The sequence below is a fragment of the Hypanus sabinus genome, chromosome 28 (genome assembly GCF_030144855.1).
Source record: "Hypanus sabinus isolate sHypSab1 chromosome 28, sHypSab1.hap1, whole genome shotgun sequence".
Lineage (NCBI taxonomy): Eukaryota > Metazoa > Chordata > Chondrichthyes > Myliobatiformes > Dasyatidae > Hypanus > Hypanus sabinus.
Genome location: NC_082733.1, coordinates 33,804,627 through 33,822,208, shown reverse-complemented (window position 1 = coordinate 33,822,208; position 17,582 = coordinate 33,804,627). Strand labels below are relative to the sequence as shown.

The following is a 17,582-nucleotide window of genomic DNA, read 5'->3' as shown; positions in this document are numbered from 1 at the left end:
GATTCCATCACCTCAATGGGCAATTACAAAATGGTCTAATTATGAAAGGGCGTACCAAACATCCAGCTGCAGAACATCACTTGAACCCTGATCATCAATGTAATTGAAGTAGTTTTCCCTCAACCCCTTTCAGAAATTTCATACCCTGACAACAGTCAAGTTGGAAATTAGATATGGCAGGCTATGGAGACGTCTAGAATCCATTAGTGATTTAAGGTCTTTGAGAAAAAACTCATCTTTTCCAGAAAATAGTTCAAACATTAACTTAAAAAATCAGTCCAGCAAATTTACACAAAATGACAAAATAATTTAACACTTTCACATCTACAATGGATACACATGTGAAGTTCAGAGGAGTTTGCAAGAATTGTGGACAGAGTCTTTGAATCTTTTCAGCCTGTTCTTGGCTGGGAGAAAGACACAGTGTTATTCTCACTCACAAACAAAAACTTTCCTTCTTTTTTTGTGCTAAAGACAGCTCACACCTATCAGGAAGGTGCATTAACATCACTCCATTGCTGTATAATTGTGTCGTTAAGAACCACAAGCAATTATCTAATTAACATTCTCCAATTAACTTTCTGGATAATTGAATTACCTGATTAGCTTATGAAAGGCTAGAGACTTATTAAGTCATCCCACCTTCAGGAGCTCTTCCTGCCCTATGTAAGAACAAGGGTTTGGACGTGGTGTTTGTTGAACTCCTTAAAGACCCAGCTCATTCATTAACCCTTCAAAGAAGGGAACTTGATATCCTTATCCCTAATTGCAGGATGGATGGCTGATTTGATGTGCCCTTAAGGCCGATAAGCAATTCTGTGTTAGGATGAATTCACAACCCCAATCAGCTGGAAATACTGAACATGAAAAAACAAACTCAAAAAAAATCTGCAATTGCTGGAAATCCTGATGAAGGGTCTCGGCCCAAAATGTCGACTGTTTTCTGTTTTCCACAGATGCAGCCTGACCTGCTGAGTTCCTCCAGCATTTTGTGTTACAAAAATACACCTCAACTCCCACCTGAGATGTGCACTGTCAAGGACAGAAGTCTCCAGCCAATTAATTCACTTCGTAATATCCAGAAATGCTGAGACCATTGAGTAGATCAAAGGCTACAGGAAGAGACAGTATTGCACTGAAGAATGTGTTCCAGCAGTAACTCTCTAAGCTACGGTTATAACACTGGCACTTAATGTACAACATTACATTGATATGTGCTATTTACAAAAAAGCAGGGCAAATTAAATCCAGAGAACTACTTCCAAATCAATCTACTTTTCATTACCAAAGTGATGGAATTTACCATTATCAGAGCTATTAAACCGCACTTATTCACCAAGATGATTTACCTTAGGACTCCTATAGCTCTTGATCCGAACATGTACCAAGGAGGTGATAGTGACTGTCCTTGACATTAAAACAGCATTGGATCAGGATCAGGTGTAGCATCAAAGCATCCTAGTGGAACTGAAATCAATGGGCATCAAAAGGGATGACGCACAGAGGAAGGACACTATGGCTACTGGCAGTCAGTCATCCCAGGGATTTCTCAGATCAATATCCTTGAACCATCTTCAATTGCTTTTTCAAGGACCTTCTTTCCATCGTGAGCTCAGGAGGATTGCACAATGTAAAATGCCATTTGCAAATAAAGCATCCCGTATTGGCATGCATCAAGAGTTTGAAAACACTCAGAAATCGACTGACAGGTGCTGAGGAACTTTCAAGCCACATTAGTCTCGAGCATTGAACATGTCCAATAAGCTAAGGTAGAACAAACTACATTGTCAGTCAGCAACAGTATCACTGCACTGTCAATCTCCCAAAGTTCATAATTGCCCAGGAAGTCATCGGGAGAAGTTACGTAAATACTTCAGCTGCCAGAGAGTGCCAGGGGCTGGGTATCCTTTTGTACATTGCTATCTTTATGACACCCCAACTTTCACACTCACTTTCTACTCTAAATACTTCTTTCTTGCCTGGAAGTAACATCATTCACCTCAAGAGGTTTAACATCATCCAGACATGAATGACACTCCAAATAAACTCCACTAACATCCATTCCTTCTATCACCAGTACATTGTGGCTTGAGTGTCCACTAAGGAGATGTGCTACAAATATTAGCCTTGTCTTCAACACACAGACTTTGGAAGTGGTTGCAAAGAAGATGCCTCTTCAATATGTCAAATGTACAATTGTCAAGAAGGTATCCTCAATTACACAATTGTCGACGTAATGTTGGTTAAATCAAGTTGTCAGTTTCCATTACTTGGCAGCATGTTAGGTAGCCATTATGTAAAGCAGATAGGAGCACTCCATCTTCAGCTATTAAAACAAACACATTAAGCAGCCGGCTCATTGATGAACTGGTTAATAATTCTCCAACATACACTTCAGTGACCACTTCATTAGGTACACCCGTAAACCAATTTGTTATTGCAGGTATCTGATCTTCTAATCATAAGCCAGTAATTCTATACATAAAAGCATGCAGACATAGTCAAGAGGTTCAGTTGTTGCTCAGACCAAACTTCAGAATGGGGAAGAAATGTGATTTAAGTAACTTTGACAGTGGAATGATTGTTGGGGCTATGAGTATCTCAGAAACTGCTTATCTCCTGATTTTCATGCACTACAGTCTCTCGAGTTTACAGAGAATGGTGTTAAAAACAAAAAGAAATCAAGTGTGTGACAGTTGTGTGTGTGAGAGTGGCTTGTTAATGAGAGCATTTAGAGGAGAATGAGCAGACTGGTTCAAGTTGACAGGAACATAGAAACATAGAAAACCTACGGCACAGTCCAGGTCCTTCGGCCCACAAAGCTGTGCTGAACATGTGCTTACCTTAGAAATTACCTAGGGGTTACCCATAGCCCTCTATTTTTCTAAGCTCCATGTACCTCTCCAGGAGTCTCTTAAAAGACCCTATCATATCCACCTCCACCACCGTCACCGGCAGCTCATTCCACACACTCATTACTCTCTGAGTAAAAAGCTTATCCCTGACATCTCTTCTGTACCTACTCCCAGTACCTTAAAGCTGTGTCCTCTCATGCTTGCCATTTCAGCCATGAGAGAAAGAAAGCCTCTGACTATCCACACGATATCCACAGGAAGTCGACAGTAACTCAGGTAGTTATGCTTTACAACAGTGGTGTTCAAAAGAACATCTCTGAATGCACAACACGTACAACAGCAGAAGACCACACCAGGTTCTATTCCTGTATCTAATAAAGTGGCCACTGAATGTAATTCCAGGGTATTTAGTATTAAGATTTCACTACCGGTTTGATGTTAATATCATTACTCATTTGATGATCTTGGCTCAAGTGCAGTCTGCAGTGGAATGGAAGAGTAAAAATCAACTAATTAACTCAGCTAGTCTCATGATTATGACTGCTGGACTCTTTAACTTTTTGCTTTAACCAGTAGCAATTGGAAGCTGTCAGCTGGAAGCCCACCTTATAGATTCAGTTTCAGTTTGTTAACAATGAAATAAACATTTGTTAGACCTCATTCTTTTCTGTCCTCATTCTCCACTTCTGCACATGAAGAGACAGGAGAAAAGAGAGCATTTTAACGGGAACAGTTCATCCATTCATTTGCACCACACACTTCATCCTTTTTTCCCTCTAAAGGGAAATGGAGCATTAAGAAATAGAAGGAAAGGCAACACAATTTTAAAGGCTCATTGTTTTCTTTGAAAGGTCCCCAATGACTCACAGGAATGATGTGTACTTAAGCCAAAGGCTGGAGTTACTGGATTGCAAAATCTCCAAAGGCCCCAGCAAATGTGGGGTTGCAGTTATGTGAGCCACAGGATGCTGTAGCGTTGTGGTTCAGTTACTGGACTAGTATCGAAAGGTCTGGGGATGTTTATTCAAAGGCTGAAGTTCATAGCCCATCATGTTAGCTCCGGAATCTAAGTTGAATATTCATGAAATGAAAATCTGGTGTCAGTAATTGAGGGCCATGATTATTCTTGTTCAAAGTAAATTTATTATCAAGGTACATATATGTCAACATATACAACCCTGAAGATTATATATCTATAGATTAATAACCATAGTGGAATCAATGAAAGAATACCCAAATTGGGTTTCAGCCAGAGAGCAAAAGACAACAGACTGTCCAAATACAATAAAAGGGTAATAATAACATATAAATAAGCAAAAAATAGCAAGAACATAAGATGAAGAGTTCTTGAAAGTGAGTCCATGTTTTGTGGGAACATTTCAGTGATGAGGCAAGTGAAGTTGTCCCCTTTGGTTCAAGAGCCTGATGGCTGAAAGGTAACAACTGTTCAGGAACCTGGTGGTGTGAGTCCTGAAGCTCCTGTTCCTTCTTCCTGATGGCAATAGCAAGAAGAAAGCACAGCCTGGGTGGTGGGGTCCCTGAAGGTGGATGCTGCTTTCCTGCAGCTGCGTTTCATGTAGGTGTGTTCGATAGTTAGGAGGGCTTTATCCATGATGGACTGAGAGGTAACCAATGCACTTTGTTAGATTTTCCCTTCAAGGGTGTTGGTGTCTCCTTACCAGACTGTGATGAAGGCCGTTATGAAAGCACTATACCAGATCTTACCTACCTTCCCCTAAGTAGGAACCTATGATGAGAATCTCTGTAACCCGATCTGAATGTCACATTGGCAACATTTAACAAGTAACAGGCCTTTGAAACCTGCTCTACCTTCAATAAAAGGATTATGACTGATCTGGTTTCCGCTTCACGGCTCAGTGCCCATTTTCCCCAAATCACACAGTTCAGATATCTCCTGAGTTATCCCCACATTCACTCTGTGATGGGAACTGCAGGTTTTCTATGATACTGATTTTGACACCAGCTACTGTATATCCCAGCAGACTGAGAACAACTGAGGTTCCAGTTATGCTGGGACACATGGAACATTTCTGACTCCTTCCTATGCAGTACTTGTCACAGCCTGACATAGTTTATATATATATATATATAGAGAGAGAGAGAGAGAGAGAGAGAGAGAGAGAGAGAGAGAGAGAGAGAGACTAGACGACTAGACGGCTCTCCTGGGCTACATTCTTCCTTGAGGACCTGGTATCCATTTGATGTTCTTGTTGCATGGTGTTGTGGTCTGCAAATATGGGCCTACAGATGGAGGTCACATGATCTCTAGCCTTCAATCACATCCTGCCCAATCAAACATCTTTCCTGTCTCTCTCCTTGTTTTGTTGTTATTTTAGACAATTTTGAACTGGGGCAACCTACAGACAATGAACACTGAGCTGAACTGAATATGCCTGCACTCTTTTGGTTTTGTGTTTTATATTTTATATTCTGTATTTTTAGCTCAATTTTTTTTTTTGCTGTTTGCGTGATTTGGGGTTTTTTTGTGCTGTTGGGCGGTGGGGGGGGGGGGGTGGTTGATGTTTCTCATCAAACCGGTTCCATAGTTGTCTTTGTTTTGTCTGTGGGGAAGACAAGTCTCAGGATTGTATACTACATATATATTTTGATTTTAAATGTATTTTTAATCTTTGAACAAGATAACAACTTAAGAAATAGGAGCAGGAGTAGGCCATCCGGCCCATTCAGTCAGCCCCACCATTCAATAAGATTATGGCTCATCTGTCCATAAACTCTTCTCCATTTACCTGCCTTTTCCCCATATCCCTTAATTCCCTTACTATGTAAAAATCTATCTATCTGTATCTTAAATATATTTAGCAAAGAAGCCTTAACTGCTTCCCTGGGCAGAGAATTCCACAGATTCACCACTCTCTGGGAAAAACAGTTTCTCCTCATCTCCGTCATAAATCTTCTCCCCTGAATCTTGAGACAATGTCTCTTAGTTCTAGTCTCAAAATCAATCCAAAAGTGATGGGCTATCACTTACCAATAAATTTCAATTTTTCAGTGTTATCAGATTTGGGATTTTGACTGTCCAGCTGTATTTCATAAGGGAAGGTGTCTTACCTACCTTCATCTAAGAGGAAATCATACTGGCCAATAAATTGCATTTTGCAGACCTCAGCCAGACTCAAACCATCCAGGCAGGTGGCAGTATCCTTTTCAAAACCATCCATTACTTTAGAAACTTCAGATGTACTAATATCTTGCAGTATCAATAAATCAATGGCCTGGTATGAACATGGGCTAAATCTATTAATATCAGCCTTATCATGAGTACCTGAAAAAGGAAAAACTATCTCATTTGTTCTCCACCCTCATTTAATTCAAACCCCTCCATCGTCACACTTCCTCCAAGAGGACCACTGCCTTGTCAGTGGGTTTGGAGGCTTGCATGCCTTAATGACCCAGAGAGTTATGTTGGCAGGAGTCAGGGCTTTATGCTTTGGCTCTTGGTGGGGTCATCCATACCAAGCAGGTCAAAGGGTGGAGGTCAGACTAAGAGCAGTCCACCGGTTCTTCAGGTTCGGGGGTTTAGCTCCATGCTAACAACCCGGACACGGGTAAAACAAAATTGTTACAAAACAGCAATGACGAATCTTCCTTCATCTGAGTGTAATGGAGTTCCTGAATCTCCACCCTGGACTTGCATGACTGACAGTAGTGAAATCCAGGAAGGAAGCCTGAACACTGCCAGAGATGGAGGACCTTCATTGCTGCCCTAAATGCCAGTGGTGTAGTGGGAAAACAGACAGGCCATTATACTTACTCCCTCACCCCTGTCAACGTAATCCCTTCTCTCTCCAAGGGGAAGTACATTGCTGGACAAACCATTCAGCACAAGGTTGCACCAATCTATATACCAATTCATACTGATTGTCCTCCTGCTGTGTGTTATCTATATCCCTCCATTCCCTTCATATGCACATGTCTATCTCCTAAACTCTACCAAACAGCCTGATCCACTACTACTCCTGGTAACCCATTCCAGGCACCAAATGTTTCTTGTCTATTTCAGTGACTTCGTCATTAACTCCTTCTATGTCTGACATCTACTGGTTCATTTGCACTGAATTTCATTATCCTTAACGTACTCTCTATCTTTTGTTGTACTCCTGGGATTTTTGAACCCAGACCTATCCCCAATACTTTAAACTTCAATAGTCTCCATTTGCTTATATTTCCCTCACTCTCTTTGAATGTTGTTACACAAACTTGAAGTAATGCATTTCGAAACAGTGTCTGAGTTGGTTATTTAGTGCATAGTGAGGGAAGGAGTGTTGGACAAAATGAGACATGTCAGTCTCAGAAGTCTTTTTGGGCTTCACTGCATAAATCAGCTTCAATCTGCACAGACAAGCCATTTGAGAGTTGATTTTTTGAGACAGAAGACGCAGTCATTTTGCTTTGCAACAGTACTCCCTGTAGTGCTACCAGATGTTACACTCAGAGCCCTCACCTCTCTCCTTTAATAAAGGGCTTACTCAAACAGATTGCCAAAGAGCAAAATGTGGGAACAAGGTACCTGAAGTAAATCTTTTTTCATTGAATTGCAAAGCGCTTTTCATCAATCTGTTGTGAGCCAAAGTTCTAGCTTGCGACTCTACCTGTTGTAGCCTTTTTGCTATGAATACCCACATAGTGGGAACTCTTATAAAGACCCTATTCATCCCTTAATCAAAAACAGCATGTTGAGTTGAAAACTGAACGCTCGTTTTGCTAAACTGTTCACTGTAGAAGTTAACATTAGAACACTGAACAGGAGAATCTGCCACTTGTCCATATTGTTTGGGCTTCAATGATCAAGGACCCTGTTGTCAAGCCATGACAGGAAGAATTTATTTACATCATAACTTCAAGCTGCATCCAAGTATTTCACCTTTAGGAGTCCAGACTTTTGAAATGGATCAGCCAATTTGCATATCACAGGCTCCCACAAACAGGAAGACAACAATACCTGGAATTTGTTTAGAATTATGTTGGTTGATTATTGCTCAAGGCACTGAAATAAATTCTCTTGATCTTTTCTAAAAGAGTGGGCGATTTCCTTTGGCAAACTCTGAAGTAATAAGTATATATTTCTTAAATTCTATCTTAGATCAAATAAATTAAGATAAATAGACGTATTATCTGAAAATCAGTTGTATATTGAAATATTCATGAAAATCCACACTTGTAAAATCAATTTTTGAAGTCGATAGAGAAAATAGTGCCTTGCTCTGCAGTAATGAGACTTTTCTATGCCTTTTTAACCCACATGATGTGGAGCAACTTTCTTATAGAAGACAGAGCATTTTAATCCCTCATCTGAGGGGGTCACAGATGAAATCTTTAACTGTTTATTCCCCTCCATCGATACTGCCTGTTTTGCTGAGTTCTGCCAGCATTTTGAGTGTGCTGCTTAAGATTTCCAATGTCTGCAGCATCTCTTTGTGATTTAAAACAGCAAATGTGTTGCACTGCCGTAACACTGCACTGACCAGCCACTTGAGATTTCTGTACTGCGGAGTGAAGCATGAATACAAAACCTTGTAATTCAGAGGCACGAATGACCATTGCCTAGATTTGGTAGTCAGTAGTAAAGTGACATCATTTACTGCCACTCCCAAAGAAAACCTAGAGCAAAGATATAGAGATTAGTAATGTGGATTCCTCAGCAGCGACATTGAGGGTAAACGAGAATGATCCATGGAAAGGAAGGGTTAATGCATGAGGAGCATTTCAGAATCAGAATTAGAATCAGGTTTATTATCATCGGCGTGTGACGTGAAATTTGTTAACTTAGCAGCAGCAGTTCAATGCAATACATAATCCAGCGGAGAGAGAAAAAAATAGATAAAATATAACATAATAATAAATAAACAAGTAAATCAATTACATATATTGAATAGATTATTATTATTGTGCAAAATCAGAAATACTGTATATTAAAAAAAGTGAGGTAGTGTCCAAAGCTTCAAAGTCCATTCAGGAATTGGATGGCAGAGGGGAAGAAGTTGTTCCTGAATCGCTGAGTGTGTGCCTTCAGCTTTCTGTATCTCCCACCTGATGGTAACAGTGAGAAAAGAGCAAGCCCTGGGTGCTGGAGGTCTTTAATAATGGACACTACCTTCCTGAGACACCGCTCCCTAAAGGAGTCCTGGGTACTTTGTAGGCTACTGCCCAAGATGGAGCTGACTAGATTTACAACCTTCTGCAGCTTCTTTCAGTCCTGTGCAGTAGCCCCTCCATGCCAGACAGTGATGCAGCCTGTCAGAATGCTCACCACAGTACAACTATAAAAATTTTTGAGTGTATTTGTTGACATGCCAAATCGCTTCAAACTCCTAATAAAGTATAGCCACTGTCACGCCTTCTTTGTAACAACATTGATATGTTGGGACCAGCTTAGATCTCAGAGATCTTGACACTGAGGAACTTGAAGCTGCTCACTCTGGACCTGTAGTAGCTGCAGTTGAAAAGAATGAGAGAGGATCTCATTGAAATCTATCAACTATTCAAAAGCCTAGAGACAGTAGATAATGGAGAGGATGTTTCCTATAGTGGCGGAGTCTAGGATCAAAGGTTGCAACCTCAGAATAGAGGGACATCCATTTAGAACAGAGATGAGAATGAATTTCTTTAGTCAGAGAGTGGCGAATCTGTGGAATTCAATTCAATTCGAATTCAATTCAATAGAATTCAAAGCCAAGTCATTGGGTATATTTAAAGCGGTTGTTGATAGAATCTTGATTGGTAATAGCTTCAAACATTATGGGGAGAAGACAGGAGAATGGGGTTGAGAGGGATAATAAATCAGCCATTACGTAATAGTGGAGCAGAATTGATGGGCCAAACAGCCTAACTCTACTCCCAGGCCTATGGGTCTTATGGTAAAACATGCAGTTTGTATTACAAAACAGTAGCTTAGTGGGTAGCGTGACGCTACTGCAGCTCAAGGCATGGAAGTTCAGAGTTCAAATCTGGTGTCCTCTGTGAAAAAATTTGTATATTTTTCCCGTGAGCATGTAGGTTTCCGCCTGGTGATCCAGTTTCATCCCACAGTCCAAAGCCGCACCAGTTTGTAGGTTAACTGATCATTGTAAATTGTCCTATGATCAGGTTAGTTTTAAATAGGTATGTTGCTGGGTGGTGCAGTTTGTTGGGCCTGTTCCACACTGTGTCCCTAAATAAATAAATAACTAAATAAACAAATAGATAAATAAATAAATACAATTGGTACATTCCACAGGCTACAAAGTAAAAATTGGGACAGGCATGAGATTTAGCAAGAAGCTGAAATATAAATTGGAAATATATATTTATTATTTGAAAATCCTTTAAATATTTGAAACGTTCATGAAAATCCACACTTGCAAAATCACTCTTTTAAGTCTGCTGTGAAAATTATGCCTTGCCCTGCAGTAGAGCTTTCTATAATGTTTAAACCCACATCCTGTGGTCGCAAGCATGTTCCTTTCAATGTGTTTTACACTAACAAGAGTTTGTGAACAAGTAGGTTTCTTCATTGGCTGAGCGGAGTTTCTTCAGACCACACTGGATGAAGATCGCTAACACTGGATATTGGAATCTCCATTTTTAACGGTACCCGTGCTTACTCTAGAAGTGATTTGCAATATAATTACAATGAACACAGCTTGTTTACTGCCATTGTAACTGGTTAATCTGGGCCATTAACTGTTCGAGTCATTGAGAGATACAACATAGAGCAAATCCTTCAGCCCATTGAATCGACATTGACTCAATGTTCAAAGTAAACATCTTCAAAATATGTGCTGTATTTGTCACCACGTAGTACTATGAGATTAATCTTCTTGCAGGCATTTGCAGTAGAACAAAAAAAATATAATAGAATCAATGAAGAATTTACATACAAAGACTGACAACTAACGTGCAAAAAGAAGACGAACTGTACCAATGCAAAGAAAAACGATAAATTAATAAATAATACTGAGTTGTAGAGTCCTTGAAAGTGAGTTCAATGTTGAGGTGAGAGAAACTATCCATGGGATTGTTCGGGATCCTGATGGTTGAGGGGAAAGAACCGTTCCTGAACCTGGTTGTGTGGGCCCTAAGACCCCTGTGCCTTCTTCTTGATGGCAGCAGCAAGAAAAGAGCATGGCTGGGATGGTGGAGCGCCTTGGTAACACACATTCAACATTTTAGGAACAGCTAATTCCATTCCACTATCAGATTTCTGAATGGTCCCTATGAACTAAGGGTTCAATTTCTGCCAATGTCTGTAAGAAGTTTATAAGTTCTCACTGTGATAGCATGGGTTTCCTCTGGATCCATCAGTTTCCAGAACCTCCAGCAAGTCTCCTCTGTAAGCATTCTGTTGCCTTTCTCCTCCTAGTTCAGCTTGAACCCATCCAGGAGCCAAATGGGGCAGGACTCACAGAAAACAAAAACTCAGACTTCTAAGTGTGAGCAGTTACCATAAAGAAAGTAATAAAAATTCAAGCATTACAAATAATATAATATGTTACGTGGGACTACCAAAGATCAAATAATGTAAAATATTGCAAAATATTGAACTTTAATATGACCTAATTTATCTCCACAGCTTTAATATTTAATATTTCAGTGTAGCTACTGTTATTCCACTTCCAGGTGCTTCCGTCTGCTTTTGACTCTGAATGTGATTCATCTAGTGATCACTTAAAGGAGATTATTTCCATCTCTACAAGTGATCATCACTCTTCGCTTTTCTCATGCAAGTTTTACAATGTTACTCGCTATTTAACTTCAGACATCACTTTGAACACAACTCACCCGAGTGTTAAGAGGAACTTGTTCCACAGTGCACAGGAAACAGTCCTGTTTGCAACTTCCTACTTGTTGCTTACCTTGCTTAATTGCAATAAAAGAATGCGCTTGTGGCAATTTAAAGCAACTTTGCCGGATCTTCCCCACAACTTCCCTTTGCTTGCAGGGTCTTTCTCTTATTTCCTTGTTGCAATTTCATGCACTGTTCAAGATAGAAATATTTGATGCTCTTCAGAGTTTATAAGAACCATGAAGGATGAACTCATTAGACCATATGGCCAAAAGACCTAAGAGCAGAGTTAGGCCACTTGACGCATTGAACCTGCTCCACCATTCTATCATGGCTGACCTATTATCCCTCTCAACCCTATTCTCCTGTCTTCACTCCATAACCTTTGTCACCCTGACTAATCAAGAACCTCTCAACTTCTGCATTAAATATACCCAATGACTTGGCTTCCGTAGCAGTCTGTCACAATGAATTCCCTAGATTCACCACCATCTGGCTAAAGAAAATTCATTCTCAGCTCTGTTCTAAATAGACATTCCTCTATTTTGAGGCTGAGCTCTTTGGTCCTAAACTCACCCACTATCGGAAACATCCTCTTCACATCTTCTCTGTCTAGGCCTTTCAATATTCGATAGGTTACAATGAGATCCCCCTCGCTCATTCTTCTAAACTTCAGCAAGTACAGACTCAGAGACATCAAACATTTCTCATACATTAATCCTATCATTCCCATAAACATTCTTGTGAACCTCCTCTGGACCCACTCCAGTGCCAGCACATCTTCTCTTAGATAAGGGGCCAAAAAACTGCTCACAATACTCAAGTCTGGTCTGACCAATGCATTATAAAATCTCAGTATCACATCCTGGCTCTTATATTCTAGTCCTCTTGAAATGAATGCTAACATTACACTTGCCTTCCTCACCACTGACAAACTGCAATATAATCTTTAGGGAACTCTGCAGAAGGACACCCAAGTCCTTGAAGAAAACACCTTTATTCCTTTTGGCAAAGTGCATGATCATACACTTTCCTGCACTACTGAATATTCCATTTGTCGCTATTTGCCATTTCTCCCAATTTGTCCAAGTCCTTCTGGAGAGTCCCTGCTTCCACAACACTACCTGCCCCTCCATCAAAAATCCAAATAAATAATAACCTCTCCCTTGTCTATCCTGCCAGTTATTTCCTCAAAGAATTCCAACAGATTTGTCAGGCAAGATTTCTCTTCAAGGAAACCATATTGACTTTGGCCTACTTTATCGTGCACCTCCAAGTACCCTGAAAGTTCATCCTTAATAATGGACTTGAATATCCTCTCTTCTGCCTCCCTTCCTTATTAATGAATGGAATGACATTTGAAATTTTCCTGTCCTCCAAAACCATTCCAAAACCTAGTAATTTTGGTAGATTATTTCTAAAGCCTCCACAATTTACCTCCGACAGAACTCTGGGGTGTAATCCATCAGGTGACTTTTATACCTTTAGACCTTTCAGCTTCCCAAGCACCTTTTCCTTAGTAATAGCAGTTACCTTCACTTCTCCCTGCCGACACCCTCAAATTTCTGGCATACTGATGGTGTCTTCCAAAGTGAATGCTGACGCAAAATACTTACTAAGCTTGTCCGCCATTTCTTTGTCTCTCATTACTATCTCTCCAATGGTCATTTTCCAATAGACCAATATCATCTCACGCCTCTTTTTTAGTCTTTATATACATGAAAAAAACTTCAGGTATCCTTTTTAACATTTTTGGCCTGCTTACCTTCATATATCCTCTTTTCTCTCCTTATGTTTTTTCAGTTCCCTTCTGTTGATTTTTAAAAGCTTTCCAATCCTCCAATTTCCTCTAATTTTTTGCTATATTATATACCGTCTTTTTTGCTTCTATATGATCTTTGATTTCCCTTCTCACCAACAGTTGCTTAATCTCCCCTTTTGGAATACTTCTTCATCTTTGGGATAATTCTATCCTGCACCTGTTGAATTGCCTCCAGAAATTCCAGCCACTGCTATTCTGTCATCATCCCTGCTGATGTTCCCTTCCAATCAACTTTGGCTAGCTCCTTTCTCATACCTCTGTTATTCCCTTTATGACACTGTAATACTGATACATCCAGCTTTATCTTCTCCCTCTCAATCTGTAGAGTGGATTCTATCATATTATGATTTCTGTCTCACAAGGGTTTCTTTACCTTAAGCTCCCTAATCAAATCGGCTTCATTATACAACGCCCAATCCGGTATTGCTCTTCCACTAGTGGTCCCAACCACAGGCTACTCTAAGAAGCCAGCTACAAATCCTCTCTCAATATCCAGCACCGAACTGATTTTGCCAATCTAACTGCATATTGAAATCCCCCATGACAATCATTGTGTTACCCTCATTACATGCCTTTTCTACTTCCCATTGAAATTTACATTCCACATCCTGGCTACTGTTTGGGGGTCTGTATATAGCTCCCATCAGGGTCTGTTTACCCTTGCAATTTCTTAACTCTACTCAAAAGGATTCTACATCTTCTAATCCTGTGTCACCTCTTTCTATGGATTTGATTCGCATTTTTACCGACAGAACCACCTCATCCCTTCTGTCTACTTACCTGTTCTTTCAATACAAAATGTATCCTTGGATATTAAGCTCCCAACTATGATTATTGAACCTTCTTGTATAACATTCTAAAAGAGCATGAGAGGGCAGATGTCGAGATGTTTCCACCTTAGTAGGGGAATTTGTAATGAGGGAACATCATTAGAAAATAAGGGGCAATCATCGAAAACTGAAATGTGTTGGAATCTGTTCTTACACATGGTTATGAATCTCTTTAAGTGGTTATCCCAGAGAGTTGTGGAAGTTGGGTATTTGAAGAGGAGGTGAATATACTTTCAAGAGATCAGGGAATTGTATGTCTCTCACAAAAGAGAACTTGGAGTCTGGCGTGGATCAGTGATGATTATCTTTTTAATGGTGAATGGTGGTTGTCCATCATATCTGATGATGACAGGAAACCCGTGAAGGGGAATTTTTAAAATGGAAAAGCCATTGCACTCCCTTGACCTCAGAATTCTGGTCCAGTGGTACGAACCAGCATCACAAACTAGGGTCTTCCTTGGTTGTAGTGGATTGCCATGTCTTCTCTGCCTTGTCATGCCCTAAGCTCTCCATGGAGTGGTGCCGCCTTCCTAACAGTTGGATCTCACTGTAGCTCTCATCCACCCGGTCCACCGAAGCTTACTTCACAGGCTAGGGCAGGCATGTCCCTGTCTCACCGGGGCATGAGGCTGTCAGCTACCCTTACCTGGTTTATTCTGCCTGTCAAAGTGGTGTACCGGTGTATGGCTGCTGTCATATGCAACCAGCTACTTGGAGCCACAGGCGAGAGCTGAGTGTCCGGAGGGGACCAAAGCTGCTCCAGAATGGACACAACAAACCCCTTCACCAGAGGTGCGACCCCTCCTTGACACCTCATACATCCCTTTTTAATGGTGGGTCAAGCTTAAAGGGCTCACAACCTATCCTTCTTCCATTCTCATATGTACTTCCAAACAGCCATTAGCATAACAGAAAATTGTGATGGGGAAGTGTCTGAGCTTATTAGCACGCAGAAGGGTTATTAAATGCCTTTTATTCAAACGATGATTCTGATGTTTACCACTACTACAGGCTGCTGTGGACATGGACCAGCCATATTGGAATCTCTGTTACTTATGTGTTGACTTTGTCAACAGCAGCACTATAGGGGTTAGTGAGTCTCAGTCTGTTTGAAATTGTAACAAGAGACCTATGGGTGGTGGTGAAGACAAGTGCAGAGTAATGTCTAAAATTGATTCAGACTCAGATTCTGAATAAACAAGACAACACAAACTAAATCCAAAGGCGCCTTCACAAACAGTAGTACAAGACATGAAACTCCTATGATTGAGCACCGAGTGCTCAGTACAGACTTTCCACGAAGAAATGTGGCAGACAATAATTGGCAGTCTGAGTCTTAAAGGGAGAGCATCAGCTAACCATATTCTGGGGAATTGGAGCTCTGAAACATGGATACCTGGCACTGTTCAGCCAGGACCATGACAGAACTTTCATTAACCGGGCCAGTAGTGGACCTCAAGAGAAAGAATTTGTAGAATGTCTCAGGGATGGCTTTTTAGAACAGATTGTTGTTGAGCCCACTAGGGGATCGGCTGTGCTGAACTGAGTGTTGTGCAATGATCCGGAGGTGATAGGAGAGCTTAAGGTTAAGGAACCCTTAGGGAACAGTGATCACAATATGATCGAGTTCTCTTTGAAACTTGAGAAGAAGAAACTAATTTCCAATGTGTCGGTATTTCAGTGGAATAAAGGAAATTACAATGGCATGAGAGGGGAACTGGCCAAGGCTGACTGGAAAGGGGCACTGGCAGGAAGGACAACAGAGCAGCAATAGCTGGAGTTTCTGCGAAAAATGAAGGAAGTGCAAGACAAATATATTCCAAATAAGAAGAAATTTTCGAATGGAAGAAGGACTCTACCATGGCTGACATGTGAAGTCAGAACCAAAGTAAAAGTGAAAAAGAGGGCATACAAGGAAGCCAAAGCTATTGGGAAGATAAAGGATTGGGAAGCTTTTAAAAATTTGCTGGTGACTAATATCAAAGAAGGTACTAAAAGTTATTTTAAGTATATAAAAGTTAAAAGAGAGGTGAGGGTAGATATAGGACCAATAGAAAATGAGGCTGGAGATATTGTAAGGAGAGATGCAGAGATAGCAGAGGAACTGAATGCTTATTTTGCATCAGTCTTCACAGTGGAAGGCAGTTACAGTATACTGGACATTCAGGAGCATCAGGGAAGTGAAGTATGTGCAGTGAAAATTACAACTGAGATGGTGCTCAGAAAGCTTAACAGTTTGAGGGTGGATAAACCTCCTGGACCTGATAGAATGCACCCTTGGGTTCTGAAGGGAGTAGCTAGAGAGATTGCAGAGGCACTAACAATGATCTTTCAAGAATCAATAGATTCTGGCATTGTAGCAGATGGCTGGAAAATTGCAAATGTTACTCCACTATTTAAGAAAGGTGGGAGGCAGCATAAAGGAAACTGTAGACCTGTTGTTTGCCTGACATCAGTGGTTGGGAAGTTGTTGGAATCGATTGTTAGGGCTGAGATTACAGAATACCTGGAGGTACATGACAAGATAGGCCAAAGAGAGTGTGGTTTCCTGAAAGGAAAATCCTGCCTGACTAACCTAGTGCAATTTTTTGAAGAAATTACAAGCAGGGTAGACAAAGGAGATGCACTAGATGTGGTGTGCTTGGATTTTCAAAAGGCTTTTTCTAAAGTGCTGCACATGCGGTTGTTTAGCAAGATAAGAGCCCATGGAGTTACAGGGGAGTTACTAGAATGGATAGAGCATTGTCTGATCGACAGAAAACAGAGAGTGGGAATAAAGGGATCCTATTCTAGCTGGCTGCCAGTTACCAGTGGAGTTCCACAGGGGTCAGTATTGGGACCGCTGCTTTTTACAATGTATGTCAATGATTTGGACTTTTGGATTAATGGATTTGTGGTTAAATTTGCCAATGATACAAAGATAGATGGAGGAGTGGGTAGTATTGAGGAAATGAGGAGCCTGCAGAAAGACATAGATAGTTTAGGAGAATGGGCAAAGAAGTGGCAAATTAAATACAATGTTGGAAAGTGTATGGCCATGCACTTTGGTGGAAGAAATAAACAGGCAGACTATTACTTAGCTGGGGAGAGAATTCAAAATGCAGAAATGCAAAGGGACTTGAGAGTCCTTGTGCAGGAGACCCTAAAGGTTACCCTCCAAGTTGAGTCTGTGGTGAAGAAGGCGAATGCAATGTTGGCATTCATTTCTAGAGGTATAGAATATAAGAGCAGGGATGTGATGTTGAGGTTCTATAAAGCACTTGTGAGAGCAC

At 40.7% G+C, this 17,582-nt stretch overlaps 1 long non-coding RNA gene across 5 annotated transcripts in view; it reads right to left on the bottom strand.

Moving 5' to 3' along the window:
* The window catches only part of LOC132382571 (uncharacterized), a 49,190-nt gene that overhangs the window by 11,105 nt on the left and 20,503 nt on the right, over positions 1-17,582 (bottom strand). For 2 of the 5 annotated variants that reach the window (XR_009508393.1, XR_009508392.1), the window contains exon 4: positions 11,729-11,850. The exons of the other annotated variants lie outside the window; for them this stretch is intronic. This is a non-coding gene — a long non-coding RNA (uncharacterized LOC132382571). The remainder of the gene's footprint in view (positions 1-11,728; positions 11,851-17,582) is intronic. 5 annotated transcript variants of the gene reach the window in all.